This window comes from Dermochelys coriacea, chromosome 9, assembly GCF_009764565.3.
Source record: "Dermochelys coriacea isolate rDerCor1 chromosome 9, rDerCor1.pri.v4, whole genome shotgun sequence".
Lineage (NCBI taxonomy): Eukaryota > Metazoa > Chordata > Testudines > Dermochelyidae > Dermochelys > Dermochelys coriacea.
The window spans coordinates 35,853,035-35,874,647 of NC_050076.1; the positions used below are offsets into that span (position 1 = coordinate 35,853,035).

The following is a 21,613-nucleotide window of genomic DNA, read 5'->3' on the forward strand; positions in this document are numbered from 1 at the left end:
TGAGCAGTTTAAATGCTTACATTTTATCAAATCCCTTTGTAAGCTTTGAGTCCTGGTACTGGGTCATTTCAAAGTCATAATTTCTTCAGGGGCAGTAGATTATTCAGAATTTCTTCCTAACAAATATTCTCTTGGAAGCATGATAAAACCTGGGATCATCTGTTTGCCCTATACAAGTAGGGTCTGATTCTGCCATTCTTGTTCACATTAAGTAATACTTTACTTCATAAGTATTGGGACCATTTGTGGAATAATGTACAACTCAGTGTGTATAAGGGGAGGAGAACTGGGCTTATAATAATCAGGATTGTCATATTCTATTCTCTCCAGGACAATAATATCCAAACACATAGACTCTGTTCTGATCTCATTTACAGCAATATAAATCAGGAGCAATCTACTGTCTTCAGTATATCATGTGAATGAAAAACCAAATGTAACTGTGGTCAGAATAAAGGTCTGATATTCGGATGTCTAATCATTCTATTCTGAAGTATCTATAGTCTTTTTTTATATGTATCTCGTTTTCCTTTTTGAAGTATTTGTCAATTAATAATTTTAATAAAATATCCATGAATAAAAATAAATGGCAGATATTAAATATCCAGTTACTGCACATAGAAATAGTACAATGGATTTACCTTCTATTCTCTTTCAGGTATTCCACTCTATAGTTATAGCTATTATTATTTAGTAATAAGACACTAAAGAGTGATTTCCTCTACGCTCCCCCATTACTGTATCCATTTACTAGACTGACTTCTTCAAGTACTTCTGTAAAATAAACTCTCTGTTCAGATCCTTTTAATATCTCCAACAATTAGTCTAACAAAATGCATCTATTTCAGTGAAGATTGAGTTGGTGTAAGAGTATAATTGAGGGTGCAAAATGGACACATGAATGGTTTCCCAGCTGGAACTGTTTTGAAGTTAGTGCAAAAGCTGATGATAATCTCCTGATGTGCATCGCCAGCCAAAAAAAAAAAAAAAAAGAAGAAAAGGGCTTACACCACTGAAGTGGTATTTACTATTTTTTATTTCCTTTCTTAGCTTACTATCAGCCATGGGAATTTACAAGCATTCCAAAGAGGCTGAGGAAATCCAGGAAACCACAATGACAGCTCTACTTGAAAAGACCATTATATGATAGTTACTTGAGAGAGAAAATATAGCATATTTTACCCCATTCATGAAAGATTAGAAATATCACTTATATTAAACTGTTTGGTTTAATAAATGATTTAGTTTTAATTAGAGCCGGTCAGGAATTTTTTGATTGAATGCTTTTTGTTGGAAAATGCCAGTTTGTTGAAAACAAAACTTGGTGCAGGAATGTAGCAGGTTCAACAAAGTTTTCAAGCGGGGTTTCTGAGGTACAGGATGGAATATCTAGTCACAGAGGGAGAGAGGCAGACAGACAGAAACCAGAAAAGCTGGGGGTTAGGGCACTCACCCAGGTCTTGGGAGGCCTATATTCAAGATCTTTATCCAAATCAACTAGAGTGGGGATTCAAACCTAGGTCTTACACATTGCAGGGGATTTCCTAATACAAGGCTATTCAGAGGCCCCCCATCTCTGGGTGTTTTGTGTGTGGGGATGAAACTTCAGAAGGTTTGTTTTGTCTCAAAGTGCAACAGAAATTTTTTTGAAATCTTGAAAATGTTTGTGGGACAGGAGAACTATTTTCCTACTAGCTGTAGTTGTAATGCATTGCGGGAAGATATTTGTTTGCATCAACTGGGATTTTCCATATAAAGGTCATAGTGATTGTCTTCTTTGAGATACAGCTAAGTTATTACTCATGTTTTGCTGTATCATGTGCAAACTTTTTCAAATGTACCATTTGTTGTTCTCTCTAAATAATTTAAATTTTATAGGCAAGAAACCTCCTCAGAGAAATTACTGTTTTTTGTTCCATCTGTATGTTTAACAATGAGCTTGGTGTGATGCTGTGTATAAGAAAGATGACCATTTGTATAATTGTTTCTATGACTGTTAAACAATTGCAACAAATCTTGTACAACGTATATCATGTAAGGTGTCAATGGAAAAGTTACGATTTGCTAAGTATGATTATCCTGTTTATATGCATGTATCATCTTTATATGTGAATTTATGAATATTGGCTATGGAATTGTATATCAAACGTGTTGTATTCCTGGGTGACACCCCGCAGACAGATTTACATCAGGGCTAGACAGCTATGTGTTGATGAACCATCCAGTACACTCCACTCTCATGCTGCCCAGTAGGTCTCGCTGTGGATGCCTCAGATAGCGGGGAGCCAATGGCCAATCCCCTGTGATTCAGCAAAACATGTAGGGGCATGTGATATGCTCATGTGATCTTGGCTAGTAACTTTCCTCAGGCAAAAAGAAAAGGAGTACTTGTGGCACCTTAGAGACTAACAAATTTATTTGAGCATAAGCTTTCGTGAGCTACAGCTCCGATGAAGTGAGCTGTAGCTCACGAAAGCTTATGCTCAAATAAATTTGTTAGTCTCTAAGGTGCCACAAGTACTCCTTTTCTTTTTGCGAATACAGACTAACACGGCTGCTACTCTGAAACCTTTCCACAGGCAGGGGCTGTGGGCTTTATTTGGAACAGTACATTCCTATGAACATGACAGAGGATATAAAAAGACACTCAAGACACCTCCATGGTGCCTCTTTCCTGCTCTTATTCTCTGGATTGTGGATTTACAACTAAAAGGAGCACCTTGAACTATGGACTGAGCACCTTCCAATCTTTTGGAAATTGCCAGAGATACTTTTAAAGCCAGCAGTCTATTTCACCACTGCTACAAACCTGATATAAGGACTTTGCAATCATTTGTATGTATATGATCTATTAACCATTTATAACTCTCTTCTTTTCTTTTATTATTGAATCTTTAGTTACTTTACTAAGGATTGGCTGACACTGTGATATTTGGGAAAGGTCTGAGATTCATATTGACCTGGGGATAGAAAGAATCTCTCATATGATTAAATGGGTTTTCAATAACCTCTCACTATATTAGATTGGGTTGCCTGGATGGGAGTCAAGGGCTGGAATGCCTAAAGGGAACTGTGTTTGGCTTCTGGTTAACCAGCGTGGTACTGCAGAAGCTCTTTTGTTACTGGTTTTGTGAATCTAATTATAGAGTAAACCACTAGCTCTGGATATTGTCTGCCCTGCTTCTTGCAGTCTGCCCTGCAAGAGTGTGACATTATCAGTGTGGTCTATCAAAAAGCCTCTCTTGAAGTATCTTGGTTGCTTTCAGCAAGAACCAGAAAGTCCAGAGGCACAGAAAAATGAAGTAAAAAAGATTAAGCAAATCTTTGCAGATCTTAAACCTGCCAACCAAACCAAACATCCTACCAACAACCAACCACACAAACCACCACCACCACCACCACAACCACAATTTTGGATTGAGTTTTTGGGCTAAAGGTTTGGCTCTTTCTTTTAAGAGTTTATAGTTTATTGTTCCAATTTTTGAAATAAGTTTCTTTTGTGAGAAGTTAATGTTTCCTTTTGTAGGGTGAGTTTAGATAGTAAACCTCAAGGTCACCGCTCAGATAATTTTGAGGAAATGTATAGTTGGTATTTTCCAAGCTGCATAGGTGGATTTATCTCCACAACTTCCATTGGCTTGAGTGGGAACATCTGGCTAAATTTACATTGTCAAGTTTGAAAACCTCAGTTCTCTGAAAACCTCTTCCTATAACATCCATAGTACTTGTCTCCATACTAGTCACTAACTGAGAATTTTTAAACAGTTGGTTAAGTTGTGGTTCTACTCTGAAACATCGTTAAGATAAAAGATGCCTCCACCCAATGGATCTGCTTTTTGTATGTAACTACTTCTTGATATTAGTGACAAAGAGGTGTTCATTCTTCATTAATCCCATTTAACACTTTAGAGCCTGGGTTAGAGAAAGAAATCTGTATTTTATTCTGTTTTGTGATTCTTCAACAGAATTGTTTGCTAAGTTCCAGTCAGTCACACATGCACAGCCCTGAGATTGCACAGGCATCACCGAGGGCATACCTTAAAGATGCACAGATATAACTGCTGTTGTGATTTGCCCTACAGAACCTTTATTACTGGTTGTGATACATCAGAAGGATAGAGCCCACCTTTATTCTCAAATACCAGGTTGTTTCCAAGGCTACCAAAAGGAGGCTTAGGGCATTTGATATGGAAATCAATAAGAGACAATAAATGTAGAACACCATGTAACATTATTGGGTTTCACCAGACTCCAGTACTGTTGCAGGTGGTGTAAGTGGCTCTGTGTAGCTGAACGTATAGCCAGTTAAACTGTGTGGAAAATGACTTTTGCCATCGATGCTATAGTTGCTTTTAACTGCTTTGTTGAGCCTATCACCAGTAAAAGCTTTGTCTTGGCTTGAATCTCTCTACTTTAGTCTCTCTCTCACTGATTGGGCTATTTCTTAAGCATGGAGCTGCTGCCACAGAAGCAAACAAAATATTACATGGTGCCAAAGCATTATGCAATGATGCTATGTTACAGAATCATTTTTCAGAGCAGAGCTGCACCTTAAGCAAGATTTTGATCCAAATAAGTTGACATAAGCTGGCTTGAATCAAATTGCATGCTGTTTTTTTTCCAACATGCTGCCTTGCTAAATTCCACATTCATCCTCAAATGCTGTTAATCTAAATAGGCTGTGTTGTTTAGTATAACACAGTGCCTTTTCTCTCCCCTTTGAAAACCTATTGGGTTTGATTTGCCGGGCTACAATCCTCCGGAATCTTACATCTCACTAGAGAATGCCTACAATTAGCAACTGATTTTGATCCTTTCCAGCTTCATTTCTTTTAAACTGATGGAGGTTACCTGGCCCTGGACCTTTGCCTGCCCCAAAATCTGCAGTCTTTAAATAATGCTATGAAGAATGACTGTCCCTGTTTAATTCCTTCATTTTGTGGGCATTTGGCAATGAGTGATTTTCTAGTTTTGCTCCAGGGAACCCATCCCAGAACAAAATGTTATGCAGGTACAATTGTAAACAAAACTGAAATGGCTAGGCCATGCAGTAGTAATTCAGGATCATTTGCCATCCTCTTGGAATGCGAGGAAGTGCAACTAAGGTCAGGACTCTTCTGGGAAAATTAGACGGATGGTAAATGTAAAAGCCAACTATCAAACTGCACATACCATGAAATATCCCCGACTTAGGCAACCCTTCCCTTCCTGTAATGACAGAAGGACAGCAACTGTTTAAGAAATCTGTCACTTTCTTATCCCCCGTCTCCAATTCCCCACTACCAATTTTAGTGAACCAAGTTTCTCCATTATATTCTGTGTGTTTGTGGACATATTTGTAAAGCTCTTTATTATTAAATGAAATATTATCTGCAATTTAACATTTGGTGCTCACTGCCCTCCTCCCCCCGGGGAATGAGGGGGTACAATTATTTAATGATCTTTTAAACTTCATTTTCGTAACACTGCTCTACTTTCTATCAGATTTTTGGCCAGTTTCCGTTCTCTGTTACACTGAAATAAACCAGGACTAGCACCCCAACTTCTTTTTTGGCTGCTTGCTGTATGTTTCATGAGGACTTGGAGAATCAAAGCCTTTGCACCAATGGAATTGTTCATGGAAAGAAAGATTTCAGGATAGGGTCCATAAATAGCCTGGTGTATCCAGAGAAACTTCTGTCCATCTACAGCATCTCTAAGATGCTTCTTATCTTGGCAGCTAAGAGCTGACTTGAATTGAATTGGACTTAATGACTTGAACTTGAGCACTGATCTGTATCCTCTGTTTAAGGTAAAGATTTTTGAGTCTCTGATTTTGATGCTGATCTTCAGTGGGACTAAGCACCCACAATACCTATTGATTTTGATGGAAAGTGAAGCTGCTCGGCACCTTTTAGGAGTAGACCCTTTGTCTGTTTCTTATTTTATTTTACTGTTTCTGTAAATAATCCGGTATAAAACTATACACTTCTGGTCAGGGCCTTCTTTCTTCTCTCATATATTTCATATTTTCATGTGTGTGTATATATATATACCTGTACACCATAAACTGGGATGAACAGTGTAATTTCCTCATGATTCTACTATTTGAGTGATGCAACCATCTCAGTTATGCTGATAAAAAACCCTAGACATCACCGCACTTTCATGTGTGCGCTCACTCTCTGTCTCTCATGTATGAGTGTGTGTGTGTGTGTGTGTGTGTGTGTGTGATGATGGGGTGCAATCTAGAGATTTATTGTTATGAATTTGGGATGATCATACTACTCATGAGTGGGAGTTATGCAGTTCATCCCAAACAAGTGCCAATAATGACTTTATACTACATATTTCCTATATGTGCCATATGTTCCACAGAAAGTTGTTTTAGGAATCTTTTAGAGAGTTGTTTTTTGGTGCAGATTTTCAAACCCCTTCACCTGAAAGTCTTAGTTACCATTAGTACATTGGTAGAACCTTCCGAGGGAGAGGAAAATCATAAATAATACATTTGGAATCACTAAAAATGTCCTAAAACAGGTTTTCCATGCATAATGTATATTATTATTTCACCTGTGGGATTATACTAAACAAAACTGAGCACATAGTGGAAACAATTTTCTATGAATATTCATTCAAATTAAAAACCAAATTTCAATTCAGCTATGTTCATGACCCTTTGTGTTCACTTTCTTTGAACTTTCAAACTTTACTAGCACAGATATGAAGAGAAAAGTGATGATTTAGAATATTACAAATAAATATACAATTTAGATTTGCATTATATTGGTTCCATAAATCTTAGGGTGCTGTTTTGAACAGGTGGCTTTTGTAACTCATGAACACAGTTTGCAAATATTTGCAATAAACTGCTCTCAAAGGATTTGCAGACCAAGAATTGTTCATGCACATTATTTGTGAATACTTTTGATGCAAAATTCTCTAATATATTTAATAATTGGCTTGTGAACAATTTCCAAACAGGAACAAAGATGAAATTTGTCAAATAAATTATTTGTTCAGATCCACCACATATGTGATGATGGTATTCAAGTAATAAGTGTTTTAATACAAACATGATAAATGGTGCAAAATGTGTATATGACCCTCTCATCACTATTAATCCACCTCAGCTGGGACTGCTTCTGACATTCCAAACCTGAAAAAAAAAATTGGAAGAGCCACAATTAAAAAACAAAAACAAATCCTGTCACAAAAGTTTAATTATTTCCATCTGTCATAAATATAAAGGGAAGGGTAACCACCTTTCTGTACACAGTGCTATAAAATCCCTCCTGGCCAGAGGCAAAACCCTTTACCTGTAAAGGGCTAAGAAGCTAAGGTAACCTAGCTGGCACCTGACCCAAAATGACCAATGAGAGGACAAGATACTTTCAAATCTGGAGGTGGGGGGAACAAAGAGTTCATCTGTCTGTGTGATGCTTTTGCTGGGAACAGATCAGGAATGCAGACTTACAACTCCTGTTAAGTTAATAGGTAATCTAGCTAGAAATGCGTTAGATTTCCTTTTGTTTAATGGCTGGTAAAATAAGCTGTGCTGGATGGAATGTATATTCCTCTTTTTATAACTTAAGGTTTTGCCTAGAGGGATTCTCTGTGTTTTGAATCTGATTACCCTGTGAGGTATTTACCATCCTGATTTTACAGAGGTGATTCTTTTACCTTTTCTTTAATTAAAATTCTTCTTTTAAGATCCTGATTGATTTTTCATTGTTCTTAAGATTCAAGAGTTTGGGTCTGTGTTCAGCTGTACAAATTGGTGAGGATTCTTATCAAGTCTTCCCCAGAAAAGGGGGTGTCGGGCTTGGGTGGATATTTTGGGGGAAGACGTCTCCAAGTGAGCTCTTTACCTGTTCTTTGTTTAAAACACTTGGTGGTGGCAGCATATGGTTCAAGGACAAGGCAAAGTTTGTACCTTGGGGAAGTTTTTAACCTAAGCTGGTAAGAATAAGCTTAGGGGGTCTTTCATGGAGGTTCCCACATCTGTACCCTAGAGTTCAGAGTGGGAAGGAACCTTGACACCATCAAATATAAATCACAAGGGATTTTAAATTACTCTCATCTAGAATATTGGACTTGTAATATTCAGACCTGGGACAGTGATAATTTTACAGCCTAATGCTTTAAAAAAAAAAAACTTGTGACCTCTCAGAGGCTCTGTCTCATAAGTGGGATGGGAGTCCATCCAACCTTTCAAACAGATCATGTATTTGTATCCTTGCAGGTTCACAAGATATTATACCTTAAGCTAATGGCATCCTAATGTATAATAAAACTGCTTTATATCATTTTTAGACATTTTAAAAGTTTAGACTTCAACCCTACACTGTTGTGCATATGGACAGATCCCTGTGCCTGCAAAGACTTCAAGGATGCAGTGGCACAGACACAGGGGTCCTCCTGCATGCTTCACATGGCAGAATAGGGGCCTTGTTCTTTCTTATTTTGTCTCTCTAAGGATTTTACATGAGAACTAAGGCAAACTGGCTTTACAGCCACAGGGATACAATTAACTTTTCTCTAAAAAATGGCATAAAAGAATGGTATTTGAGGTAATATCATGATGTGACTGGCACTTACATCTATAATTGTATGCTGCATCAGTAGAATCTGTTATTATTTATTACTACAGTGCCTTAGTTGTGTGTGGCACTTTTCAGATATAGATGGCAAGTTTTATGCACCACAGAGTTTACAATTTAAATTGAAATGTTCATGTGGCATTGTTGCGTATCAGTTTTAGAGTATGTATCAAGACCTCAATCCTACAAAGAAGCCCATGCAGGCATATGCCTGCACAAATCCCTTTATAACCCTGATCCTGCAAAAGGAACCCAGCAGGCATAAGTGTCCATCCATACAGATCCCTTTGTAGGATTAGGATAATAAACAGTACCGGAAGGGAAAACTGGAATAGAAAATATACCTGTGACATACTATGGATTTAGCACTGTGGGATAACAATATCTAGCTCTTTTCATCAGCAGATCTGAGTGATTTACAAAGGAGGCCAATATCATTATTCCCATTTTGCATGTGGGGAAACTGAGGCACAGAGAGGTTAAAATCACTTGCCCTAAGCCACCCTATAGGCCAGTGGCAGAGCCAGGAATAGAATCCAGGTCTCCTGAGTCCCAGTCCACCACTAGACAACATTGTCTCTGGAGAAGTGTTTTGGAAATAAACAAAATTTTTGGAAATTCCTGACTTTTGAGTGTATAATTGTCAATTGTTCAACCTTAATGTTGCATCAACAGTATTTTTTCTACAGTATTTCAATTTTCGTAGTTTTTAATTTTTAAAGGACCTCTCCGTAATTCATTGAATTGGTCATTTGGCAAGCTCTAGAAGTTTTACAATGGAGCTTGGTACATTTCTTGAATCACCTTTCTTGGTTCCCCTAACTTGGCCAGTTGTAATTTGTATAATAAAGCTGAAATTCATCCCCATGCAAAGGGCCTACACAAGTTCCATTTTTGGGGTAACTACGTCTGTATTCCCTCACCAGAGTTCATTCCAGGAGTGCCCAGTGAGGTCAGAGGCCTCCAGCCATCACCTGTCTCTGAGCAGGAACCAGTGTCATACTCTCTTCTAATTGGGACTTTTAAGGCTACACAGCCCCCTTCCATACACTGTGATATGCCCAGCAAGCCAGTCTGTCTGGTAGCCCTCAGTGAGAAAGCTGAGCCATGACCAGTGTGTGCCAACAGTTACAAGTTACCATGCAGCTCTTTCTCAGCAGAGTACATTTACTCTTCAGAAAGGAGCATCATAGCAAAAACACATAACCAATAGAATCATAGAATATCAGGGTTGGAGGGGACCTCGGGAGGTCATCTAGTCCAACCCCATGCTCAAAAGCAGGACGAATCCCTAACTAAATCATCCCAGCCAGGGCTTTGTCAAGCCTGACCTTAAAAATCTCTAAGGAAGGAGATTCCACCACCTCCCTCAATAACCCATTCCAGTGCTTCACCACCCTCCTACTGAAAAAGTTTTTCCTAATATCCAACCTAAACCTCCCCCACTGCAGCTTGAGACCATTACTCCTTGTTCTGTCAATACAAGTTCCAACCCTTGCACCTCTTCAGCAAAGGTTGGGAGTTGTCTTAGGACCAAAAGTCCTATCTGTTTGCTGAATCAAAAGAAAGACCCTGTGTTAGTTCAACTCAGCCTTTATATCCCAAGTTCTTTCTTTTGTCTTTTGGTCTCTGGAAAACCCAGTTTGAACCAATATATGCAAACCATCTCTGGAATTGTTTCCACTCTTTCTAACTCACCTTAATCCCCACCTCTCCATTGTTTTTAGTTCTGGGAAGAGCTGTGGTAGCCCATCCCCTGGAGTAAAACACAGTCATACATAAACCATTCATAAATGTCATCTAGTGGTGCCTAAAGATACTTCATGAGGTTACAGCATCTGTCACTTTTGGTACCACTCAAATCCCATTTACATCCTATTTTGAGAGTTTAAAATAATCTATGTGGTGCATAGGCCTTGAACTGTCTTTTTGCACTGCCTTGGATTTCACAGTAAATCCCATGCTCCAGAGCTATTGGGCTTATAGAAACACAATGTTATTGTATGATCTAAGTCTACAGCTAATCAGCTTGCTTCACTTGTAAGTTCCACTACTCATTGCTTCAAAGCAATTGAACCCCTTCAGTTAACCACACAATCTCTGGCTTCAGCTGCTGACTATGTCCTGGAACCAACTAACTGTGCAGTTAACTACCTGCACATGTGTTTACACCATATCCCTCTTTAAGGGCTAATTCTTGCCCCTGCTTCCACAGCAGTGGAGGGCCAACTGGCAGTGGAGCTAATGCAGTTCCACTGTGCAGGAGAGAGCAGTACTTGTGGAGGTCATGTAGAGAAATGCACTCCTTATGTGGAGTAGAGCCATAAAGATAGGGTTCCCTCAGAGAGTGGGGCATGGTGTAGGTGACAGGAAAGGTGGGGCTGGAGGATGGCCTTTGCCCCATCCTCCACAGAGGTCTGCATAACGACCACTGAGGCTATTCCAGATACTGATCCACAGTAGCCTTGAAAATCTCAGGTAAAATTGCTCCAAGGCCTGGAGGGAGGCACACATCTGCCAGAACCCGGATTTGCTTTACTGGGCTGGGCACTAGGTAAAAGATTTGCCACTATGTGTGCATTTCAAAATGACTTGGAAGTTTCTACTGTGCATCGTCAGTCTCCCATTTACAAATTTTCACTGCTTTGTTATTTTGAAATTTTTTTTTGAAACCTAGCAAAACAACTTGAGCCAGATCCTCATCTGGTGTAAATTGACATAGGTTGATTGTCAGCTAGCCTGCACTGTTCATCAAGAAAATTTCTGACTTTTTTTTTATTTAATTTTTTTTACAGTGTGTGTGGGGAGGAATTCTTACCTTTGTCTGATTTCAAAATGGCGGCTGGGATTTCACTCATACTTAAAATATTCAGATGAAAAATGAACAGTAGAAAATGTCAGCGTAAAAGGTAAAATCTTTCAGAAACTCACAAACTTGTTTAAATTGTAAATTAGTTTTCATTCTAATCTCATAACCTGGACTTTAGGGATTATGACCTGCATGATTGTTATGATTGTTATACTAATACTACATCGTGAGGTCTGCTATAAAGTTCTTATTGCCATGTGTTTGGGATGACCACATTATTCACATGTAGTTTCAGCATCAGATTCTCAGCTGGCGTAAATTGGACGAGCTCCATTTAAGTTAATGAAGCTATGGTGATGTACACCAACTGTGGATCTAGCGCTAAGTGTCTAACATTTTGCTCGTTGCTTTGACTACTCTCTTTTACATATCTTCTTGTATGGCTTCTATCACAGTAGTATCTGGGAACTTTGGTATCCCTTTATGTCAATATCTCTCTACTAAAAGTTATACAAAGTGGGGATTAAAACTATGTGAATAATCAATTTTTCTATTCAGGGGCTGAGCCAAAAAATTGAAAAAAATTGTTTCAGGTTGAACAAAACATCTTGTTTGACCTGAGAGGAAATATTTTGTTTCATTTTTGGGTCTTTAAACTTTTTAAAAAAATTAACTGTAGTAAAATTCAAAACAAAAAGGTATTTTGAATTGAAAAAAAAAATTGACCCTAATTCACTTACCCCAAATCTGTATTTTTCAGCACCCTCTTCCTCCTCCTCCCCCCCACCCCCAAAAAAAAGAAAAGAAAAAAGTTTTGGCCAAAAACTTGGTCCAGTTGTAGTGTGGATTGAGTCTGATTTTATCAACATGGATGAACTTGCACAGATGTGAGAGAAGTATTTGGATCATGCCCCACTTCATCTGTTGGAGGTCAGGAGCTGGGGGTCGCATTTGATGGAGTAGGACTATAGGATTCATCTATGGCTCAGAGATTAGATGGACTGGCTGTTTCTGTTGTTATAGTGCTTGACTCTGTAGAGTAAACAGTAAAAAAAGGAGTTGTTTGTAAGAGTCCTTTCACTGTAGCATCTCTGTGGCAGTGATGTCAGAGCACCTTGTATGTCAGGGGGTCTCTCAAAAAATATTTTGGTGGCCTCAGAGTGTGGCCACCAATTCTTGCTGGTGGCTACTCTGACAGTTTTTCCTAAAATACTTAATTAATATTAAGAAAAACAAATATCCATGTCCAAATTGTAATTTATGTAGGTTTTTGTTGCAGACTCAGTAATAAAAATAATGTACAGTTGTCTGTTCTTTACTGGACCTAAACAGAATAGGAACAAATATGCCATGTACATTCTTGTCTTTTTTGTTGTTGTTGTTTCTTTTGCTTTTTTGGTTGCTTTTTTAAAAAGACTTGCTTGCTAGTAAGTCTGTTCCTGTGAAAAGTGGTATTTGTACATTTGTTAACCCTGCTTTTGCCCTCCCCAATCACTACCCAGAAGGCTGTGACTGCACAAAAAGCCCCTGGTGGTCACATGCAGCCATAGTGATCACATTTGAGAAACACTGTCTTATGTGGCTATGCAACATGAAATAAGTATTAAAAATAAATGATCCAACTGAAAAAAAAATGGTGACTGTTGTCTTAACACAGTTGCAGAGTTTGCTGTGAAAAGGAACAGTTAATCTGAAACACCGGCAAAAATAACTGCAGCACTAAGGACATGTTTGCCTTGGTTGATGTCTGTTTTGCATTCTAAGCACTATATAGTACCAAGCAGCTTGATGGCCTAATGCCAAACTGTAATATTTCCTTTTGCTGTTGTTCATAAAGGCATTCAGGAAAACAATTGAGCACAATAAGGGCCTTCCTGTTCCGGCAGGCGTGTGAACCACCCAGTAAACTTGGAATGAGTCATCCGAATGAACTGTGAATTTCCCTTTCATTTGTAAATAGAGCCTCTCAGCAGCAGCTGCAAAAGTCTGAAAAACAGTGAACCCCAGATAGCTGAGCTCTGGATGGCTCCAATAGATTAGCCTTTTCAAAATCAATTTCTCTCACCTCTCAGTGCACAACAGGATTTCCCCAGTCTCACAAAAGTAAATGTTTATACAAGGAAACATCACAAACATATTTTGGTTTGAATGTTGGAGGCTTGGGGCTTAAGTGCTTGTCCACCCACAAAAGTTGTACCATTTTAACAGTGCTAGTATGTAAAGACAGGACAACCCTCCTGGGGTAGACTTAGTTATACTGGTATAAATGTTATACCAATTAAAAAAAAAACAGCAGGAAAAGAAAAACCAGGGGAAAAGGCAAAATGCCACATTTATTATGAATACAGAAAGAATAATAGTAAGCAGTTAGTTATAGCTATAATATTCCATTCAATCTCATATTTATTCACACATTCATTCATACACAAACACACACACAGGTTCTGCAAGGTTGTTATCATAGTTACCAGCCTTAGAGTTGCTCATGCCAAGCCACTGGCCAGGTGGCCTGCACATGAGGGAGCAGGGCCTTGTCAGATGCTCATCTGATGCTCCTGGAAGTTGGTTTGCAGAATCAGACCCCAAAGTTCTTACTTTCTGGAATCCATTTTTATAGGAATTTCTTCCTTTGCCAGTCTATGGGAATTGCTTCATCATGCTGCTGCTGAATCAATCAGCAGATGGCACATTCCTGACGGCTTCGTGCTGCCAGATGTTATCGGGTTCTCTCATTCTTGAGGCTGTTGGGTGAATTCCAGTCTGCCCTCCGGGGGTCCTCTGGTTATTTCCACTTGATGCCTTCTTCAGCCGATGGACACTGGATTCTTAAACTGGCACCTCCCTGATCATTCAGTTGTTATTCACACCAAGCATCCATCTACATACATCCTTGATTTCTATTTTAATCGCAATTGTTAACAAAGTGAGATGAATACAACAAAAGGGCAGGGAGTCTCTGGGTGCTGTTTCTGTTGTTACAGAGTATTGCTTTGAGTCTCTCTCTGTGTGAGTAGTTGTTGTTACAAAGAATTGCTTTGAGAACAGACGCTGTCTTAGAATGTACTAACACAATTAGCAGCTTGCAAGTTTCACACATAGAGGGAGAGAAACAGTACCAAAAACCAAGAGACTCTTGGTTACTCTTACTCTTAATTAGTAATACCCTGGAATTTAAACTATGGGGAATCAAACTCATTTGTGATTTTAATACAGAACTACTTTAATATGATCCAACATAATGGTGCTTTGTACTGGTGGTGGTTTCCTGTCTAGGGAGAGGAATAAGCTCGTATAAAGCATCTTTATACTGGTATAGCTGTGGCCACTCCAGGGGTTGTGCTGGTATACCTATTTCAGTTAAAAAATGACACCCCAAAATGGAATAGTTCCACCGTTGCAAAAACCTCTATGTAAACCACATGAAATCAGCTACTCATGAAATCAGCTGTGCAAAGGAAGTCTTATGGAACGTAAACTAATAAGGATAGAAATGTCTTGAATTATATTTGCATGAGCTGAGACACAAAAGCAATAAACAGGAACAAAATGGAATCCTTTTAGTCATTTTCCTTTTCTACATGTAGAACTGTGCTTTTACAGCCTGATCCTTAAGGGGGCTGAGTTCCTCCTGATTTCAGTGGAAGTCAAGAGCACCCAGCACCTTGAGGAATCTGGGCCCTTTATTCCCCTTGCCCAAAGTAAGGCTAATGCCACTTTGACTTCAATGAGACTAGAATCAGGGTCAGACATAGCACAGATAAGTAGGCCATGTCTACACTGGGTAATAACCATGAATCAGCACTCAGTGGCCAGCACTGGTGTAGCCACGCTGGTACTGACCCTGAAGTATAGACAAGAGTGTGCTGAAGTTTTCACAGATTGTGCTAATGGATGTTGGGGTCAGCACCAGTGAAGCTGCAGTGAATCTTGAATTGGGGCTATTCCTAGATGTTGACAAGATCCAAGGGTTCTTGTTTTTACATTGTGTGGGGAATGGGGGTGGGGGGAATATGCATAATTATGAGATCATGGTCATGGTGTTGGCTGCAACACCCATTCCAGGAGGAACCCCAGTGGGCCAGCTTATATTCCACCTTAGTCCCACTGCCTGCTGGGGATATTGGTTGGTGGATCCTTCACAGAGCCATGAACACGGGCATATACTTGACACGGTTCACTCCCGTCCCCGATACCAGTCCCTTTTGCAGCATGAGGGAGACCCTGGCGCACGTTTACCTAGAGTGTGCCAGGTTGCAGCCCCTTTTCTGGCTCCTCCTTGACCTACTACTGCATTTCCAGGTGCACTTCTCCCCCCACCTTCTTATATACGCACAGTCTGTTGGTGGCTCCACAAAGTCGGGGATCTCCTCGACAAACTCCTCCTAGCGATGGCCAAAGTGGTCATCCACAATAGCAGGAAAAGGATGTTGGCTGAGAGGGTTTTCTGCGACTGTGGGACCTATTTCTGATTCTCCCTCTGTTCAAGCATCTGGGCAGAGTTCCTCTGGGTTGGCTTCCTTGACATCTTTAGTAGCAGTGGGCACTGTCCGGGGTTCTCTGCTGGGTGTTCCCTTCAGGTTCCCTTTTTTTGACCCTTTGACCTACACACCTGTCCTTATTATATTTTCTGTTGTCCCCCAATAATTATTCGAGTTCCCGGGCTCAGTGGATCCTCCTGATAGGCTGGGGGAGGGTCCTTTAGCCATGGGTGGGCTTGCACCCGCCCTCTTCCCCAGAACCCAATAGGACCCATTCCAGTTTAACCCAAGACATTTTGGAGCTAGAGAGTAGGGAGAATTTATCTCGTTGACTTTTTGCATACTTGCCCACTGTTCCAGTGTGGCTAGCACTGTTCCCAGTGTCCAAATCCAGTTCTAAGCAGTATCTTTAAAAGAAGACTCGGTATCTTTAAAAAAAGAAGTAGGGAGTGGTGGGAGAAGGAGGGAGGAATTTGGTCTCCCACCAGTAGAGGCCACTATTTCAGATTACTCCCTCCATTCCTCACCAGCACTCCAGTAGTTTTGAAGTCTCTGGCTGCAGAGAGAGCTGCCAAGAAAGAGTCAGCAGTTAGCTCCTGACCACACAGCACCAGTGTACTGCAGAGGGGTGTGGTTTAGAAGAGCTTGTTTCTTCTCTTTCTCCTCTGAACATCATCTCAAGGCTGAGAGGGGGGCAGTGTGAGTTGGGGGACAGGTAGTGGTGGAGACAAAGGTGACATAACAGAAGATAGGAGGAGGACAAACTTCACCCAGAGGAGAAAAAGATAGGAGAAGCTCTGAGGCCTAGTGAAGAAGAAATAGAAAGAGCCCCCTTGATCCACAATCTATGTGAGGAGGAGGAGGCAAGATGGCTCCAGAAACTCTGCAAAGCACCAGCTGAAGGTTTTTAGTGAGGGTTAGTGACAGGATTCTTTTGCACACACCCAAAAATTTAACTAACTAATTTTAGAAGTAAAAAATGTGAGAGACTGTGACATTATCTAGGGTACAATCTGGACTGATGGATGGCTGTATCCCCTCAATTCTCTAGCCTTGGGTGCCTTTTACACTGCTTTGCCATGACAGCAGCCGTTCCTGGTCTGCTCACACATAGCCTCCAGCATGTAAATCACTCCCAGTTATATTATTTGATTGCTGTAGTGAGCCACTCATGGATTACCCTGTAGAACAACACAAGCAAATTCCCAGTCCCAGACTTGCCTCCAGAAATGTACATCTTATCATAGAATCATAGAACTGGAAGGGACCTCGAGAGATCATCTAGTCCAGTCCCCTGCACTCATGCCCAGACTAAGTATTATCTAGACCAGCGGTTCCCAGACTTGTTCCGCCGCTTGTTCAGGGAAAGCCCCTGGCGGGCTGGGCCAGTTTGTTTACATGCCGCATCCTCAGATTCGTCAGTAAGTCCCTCGGCCCGCGCCGCTTCCAGCAGCTCTCAATGGCCTGGAGCAGAGAATCGCGGCCACTGGGAGCCGCAATCGGCCAAAGCTGCGGATGCGGCAGATAAACAAACTGGCCTGGCCCACCAGGGGCTTTCCCTGCACAAGTGGCAGAACAAGTTTGGGAACCACTGATCTAGATCATTCTGACAGGTGCTTGTTCAACCTGCTCTTAAAAATCGCCAGTGATGGAGATTCTACCATATCTCTAGGCAATTTATTCCAGTGCTTAACCACTCTGACAGTTAGGAAGTTTTTCCTAACGGCCAACCTAAACCGCCCTTGCTTCAATTTAAGCCCATTGCTTCTTGGCCTATGTTCAGAGGTTAAGAAAACAATTTTTCTTCCTCCTCCTTGTAACAACCTTTTATGTACTTGTAAACTGTTATCATGTCCCCTCTCAGTCTTCTCTTCTCCAGACTAAACAAACCCAATTTTTATAATCTTCCCTTATAGGTCATGTTTTCTAGACCTTTAATATTTTTGTTGCTCTTCTTTAGACTTTCTCCAATTTGTCCACATCTTTCCTGATATGTGGCACCCAGAACTGAACACAATACTCCAGTTGAGGCCTAATCAGCGTGGAGTAGAGCGGAAGAATTACTTCTCGTGTCTTGTTTATAATACTCCTGCTAATACATCCCAGAGTGATGTTTGCTTTTTTTTTTGCAACAGCGTTACACTGTTGACTCATATTTAGCTTGTGATCCACTAATACCCCTAGATACCTTTCTGCAGTACTCCTTCCTAGGCAGTCATTTCACATTTTGTATGTGTGCAACTGATTTTTCCTTTGTAAGTGGAGTCCTTTGCACTTGTCCTTATTGAATTTCATCCTATTTCCTTCAGATCATTTCTCCAGTTTGTCCAGATCATTTTGAATTTAAATCCTATCCTCCAATGCATCTGCAATCCCTCCCAGCTTGGTATCGTTTGCAAACTTCATGTGTACTCTCTATGCCAGTGGTTCCCAAACTTGTTCCGCCGCTTGTGCAGGGAAAGCCCCTGGTGGGCTGGCCGGTTTGTTTACCTGCCGCGTCCATAGGTTTGGCTGATCGTGGGTCCCAGTGGCCGTGGTTTGCTGCTCCAGGCCAGTGGGAGTTGCTGGAAGCAGCGCGGGCTGAGGGATGTACTGGCCGCCACTTCCAGCAGCTCCCATTGGCCTGGAGCAGCAAACTATGGTCCTGGGACCCACGATTGGCCGAACCTGTGGACGCGGCAGGTAAACAAACTGGCTGGCCCGCCAGGGGCTTTCCCTGCACACGCGGCGGAACGAGTTTGGAACCACTGCTCTATGCCATTATCTAAATCATTGATCATGATATTGAACAGAACCGGACCCAGAACCGATCCCTGCGGGACCCCACTTGTTATACCTTCCAGCATGACTGTGAAACACTGATAACTATTCTCTGGGAACAATTTTCCAACCAGTTATGAACCCACCTTTTAGTTGCTCCATCTAGGTTGTATTTCCCTAGTTTGTTTATAAGAAGGTCATGCAAGACAGTATCAAAAGCCTTAATAAAGTCAAGATATACCACATCTACCGCTTCCCCCCGCTGTCCACAAGGCTTGTTACCCTGTCAAAGAAAGCGATCAGATTGGTTTGACACTGCCCAGCCCTCTCTTGGACAATACAAACTCATATGAAGTCTGTCATTTCTTTAATAGCAAATGATATGCACAACCCTGTTATCTCAAATGAAGTTCCCAATCCAATCCAAATACAGTGGTTTAGATAAAACAAAACACATGTATTAACTACAGAAAGATAGATTTTAAGTAATTACAAGTAATGAAGCATACAAGTGAGAACTGGTTATAAAGAAATAAAAGATAAAACACAACTAATAACTTAACAAGCTAAATGAATTCAAAGCAAAGGTCTCTCTCACCACAAGTGCCAACAATCTTACCGGCTAAGGCCATGTCTTCACTTACAAGCATACAGTGGCACAGCTATACTGATACAGCTGTGCCTCCGTAAAGTGCTCGTGTAGCCATGTTATGCTGACGGGAGAGAGAGCTCTCCTATTGACATAATAAAACCAGCTCAATAAGCGACAATAGCTATGTCATTGGGAAAGCATCGCCTGCCAACATAGCACTGTGTCCATGAGTGATGGACTGGCAAAATGATGTTGCTGGCAAAATGACAAGATGACGGCAAAACTTATGTTGCTAGGCTGTGTGGTTTTTTTCACACTCCTGAGTGACAAAAGTTTTGCTGACAAGTGCTAGTGTACTAGTGGCCTAAATGTTTCAATTAGGATCTCTCCCTAGTCCAGTGCTGCTCCTTTCTTCAGGTGTTGTTGATGCCATTGCCAGATAGAAAGGGAGAGAGGATTTGGGGCATTTGCTGTCTTCTCTTATAGTCATTTCTCTAGTGCAAGAATCATCTCAAGCTGAGGTTCATGAGACAGAAAGTCTATCTGGCCAGGAACCTCAAGCTGCTGCTTTGTCAAAATGTAGATTCTTTGCCCACACCCTCTCTCCTGCTGAAGAGTGGCCACTTAATCAGGTGATGGTCCATTTGATCTTGTTGACACCTGGCTGAGGCACTGGCTAACCTTTAGCCTCTTGGGAACTGGTTTGTGACTGCCCTCCAGAACATATTGGAATATGGCTCAGCAATATCACACAGTGGAATCTTATAACTCGACTGCTGAATTGGAATTAATTTGCAAACTGGATACAATTAACTTAGGCTTGAATAGAGACTGGGAATGGATGAGTCATTACACAAAGTAAAACTATTTCCCCATGGTATTTCTCCCCCCCACCCCACCCCCCACTGTTCCTCTGATATTCTTGTTAACTGCTGGAATTAGCCTACCTTGCTTGTCACCATGAAAGGTTTTCCTCCTTCCCCCCTCCCCCCTGCTGCTGGTGATGGCTTATCTTAAGTGATCACTCTCCTTACAGTGTGTATGATAAACCCATTGTTTCATGTTCTCTGTGTGTGTATATAAATCTCTCCTCTGTTTTTTCCACCAAATGCATCCGATGAAGTGAGCTGTAGCTCACGAAAGCTTATGCTCTAATAAATTTGTTAGTCTCTAAGGTGCCACAAGTACTCCTTTTCTTTTTGCAAATACAGACTAACACGGCTGCTACTCTGAAATGTTGCCTCACATATTCTACCAAGACAATAATGATCATCAAATCATGAGTTTTCAAATGATACCTCACCAGGCATACTTGTACAAGTTTTAACATAATCCTCTAAAGTGCGTGAACATAGTGGTATAGACCGTCACAGAGACATTTAGATTTAGCCCAGTCTCTGTAAAAGTGAATTCCAGGTGCTTTTTCTCCTTAACCCTAGCATTTGGTTACCACTCTTTTATGTTTTCAAGACTATTTTGAAAAGGAAAGAGCTGGAAACTCTCTCAAAAATAAAGTTCAATTTACATTATTTATTTATCTTCCTTTGCATTTTTCTAGATCTCCAATATCAGGCTTTGTTGTGCGTCCCAAAGGCTGTCTCTAAGTAAAAGTGAAATGTTTCTGTGAGTGGTAAGTTTGGAGAGATGATCAGCCTGTGCGTGTGTGTTTTGTGATCTCATGTATAGCGGGATCAAGAATTTGAGTCTCCAAGTGCAATTCCACCTATGTATCAGAATTCAAACTTCATATGATTTGAGGAAATACTAACTTTCCATTTTCACCCTGAATGTATTCATGCCATTCCACAATATATAAAATTTCCCTAGCGATATTGTAACTACTTTGCCTTACCAAGAAATGGGCTGTCTTTGGAATTATAAACTCTGAGTTCAAATCCTGTCACTTCTTGGACCTGCATGGAGTGTGTGAGGTTTGTAAAATTATGCAGCTGTGGATCATTGCGAACTGCTTTCTAATATTTGGCAGCTTGCTTTTTAATATTTCCAAACACTCCTGTTATCTCTTTTCAGCAGTATGATTCTAATCACTACAATAAATTTATGATCTTCCATTAATCCATCAAACCTTCAAAATTATCAGCATATGCAGTTATATTTGCATTTTAGGAATGCACATTGAAGCAAATTTTTCCACTTCTTAGAGATTTGGGTCTTTTAGATGTAAGATGCACATTACTAACTGGGAATGGTTTTTCAGCAAAGGCTTGTAAATACCTGTTAGTATTTAGGATTGTGCAGATGACATTTTCTTCAATGAATGTAAGAAGGAAAGCTGCAGGGTTTCAGCCAAATTCAGCGGGAAGAAGGAGAAAATTATTTCCATATCTCTTCTGTATGTTATTAAAATGGAAAAATGAGATAATTCCACAGT

The 21,613-nt window shown here is 40.5% G+C and overlaps 1 long non-coding RNA gene across 1 annotated transcript in view; it reads left to right on the forward strand.

Moving 5' to 3' along the window:
* The window catches only part of LOC122455836, a 59,890-nt gene extending 57,521 nt beyond the window's left edge, over positions 1–2,369 (forward strand). Inside the window, exon 3 of the long non-coding RNA XR_006274328.1 lies at positions 1,051–2,369. This is a non-coding gene — a long non-coding RNA (uncharacterized LOC122455836). The remainder of the gene's footprint in view (positions 1–1,050) is intronic.
* Positions 2,370–21,613: the final 19,244 nt, after the last annotated feature.